This window comes from Momordica charantia (assembly GCF_013281855.1).
Source record: "Momordica charantia cultivar OHB3-1 chromosome 11 unlocalized genomic scaffold, Mcharantia_2.0 BLBB01000011.1, whole genome shotgun sequence".
NCBI classification, from domain to species: domain Eukaryota; kingdom Viridiplantae; phylum Streptophyta; class Magnoliopsida; order Cucurbitales; family Cucurbitaceae; genus Momordica; species Momordica charantia.
Genome location: NW_028275159.1, coordinates 11,177,924 through 11,178,980, shown reverse-complemented (window position 1 = coordinate 11,178,980; position 1,057 = coordinate 11,177,924). Strand labels below are relative to the sequence as shown.

At 24.0% G+C, this 1,057-nt stretch overlaps 1 non-coding gene across 1 annotated transcript; it reads right to left on the bottom strand.

Moving 5' to 3' along the window:
• Positions 1-230: 230 nt before the first annotated feature.
• On the bottom strand, positions 231-316 carry TRNAM-CAU (transfer RNA methionine (anticodon CAU)). Its single transcript is given in 2 exon segments — positions 231-266; positions 279-316. It is a non-coding gene; the product is annotated as a tRNA-Met (tRNA).
• Between the last annotated feature and the right edge of the window lie 741 nt (positions 317-1,057).

Sequence of the window (1,057 nt, the reverse complement as noted above, 5' to 3'; positions counted from 1 at the left end):
CTAAATGTGTTATATAACACATAAATTTTACATTAAACATAACAATAAATTACCTTTGTTTCAAAAAAAAAACACACACAACAAATAACCAAACACTTAATAATAATTAAAAAAAATATATATATATATATATAAGAAAAAGAAGGTAAAAATAAAGAAAAACATTTTTGCAGGAACTTTAATTAAATATACAATGCGCTAAAAATGGTAAAGAAAAAGGCAAAAAATGCTGGGGTGAGAGAGGCTCGAACTCTCGACCTCAGGATTACTCGTATAGCTATGAGACCTACGCGCTAGCCAACTGCGCCACCACCCCAAGTTGAAAAATAACGAACAATATTTATACTTACTATATTATTTATTTTATAAGGAATATTTCACCTTTAAAATTTTGATTTTAATTTGGATTAAATATTGATTTGATCCCTCATTGACTTTACTTTCATCTTTTGTCCATTTCTCTATACTTTTCAAAATTAAAAGTGAACAATTTGTTCATTATTTGTAAAATTTTAAACAAATTTAATAGATTATGGAAATTCTTTAATACAAAATTTTATGGCTATATTTCAAAAATTTATGGAGTAAAATGTCATTCTATGATTATGATCAAAATAAATAAGGTGAAATTTAAAATGAAGCAACAAAAATGATCCTTTTTAAAATTGCACGAATTAAAATAAAGGTTTTGAAAGTACAGAACCAAAATGAACCAGAATCGAAAGTAGGATTAAAATAGTATTTAATTTTCTTTTTATAATAATCATTGTGTCGTATTATTAGTTTGTGGTTAATTGTTTAAAAAAATTAATAATCTGGTTTGAGAAATGTGAATTAGCATATTAGCTGTCATTAGTGGTTTTTTGTTTTTTGTTTTTTGTTTTGTTTCGTTGTTTTTTTTGTTTTTTTTTTTTTTTTTGTTTTTACTAGAAAAGACATTTTGCAAAAGTTTTGGACTAAAAAAGGCCTTTTAGAAATAATAAATGGTTGGTTTCTTTTTTTCTTTTTAGTACAAATGGTTCGTTTTCTAAATTTTACTCCAACATATATAACAAAT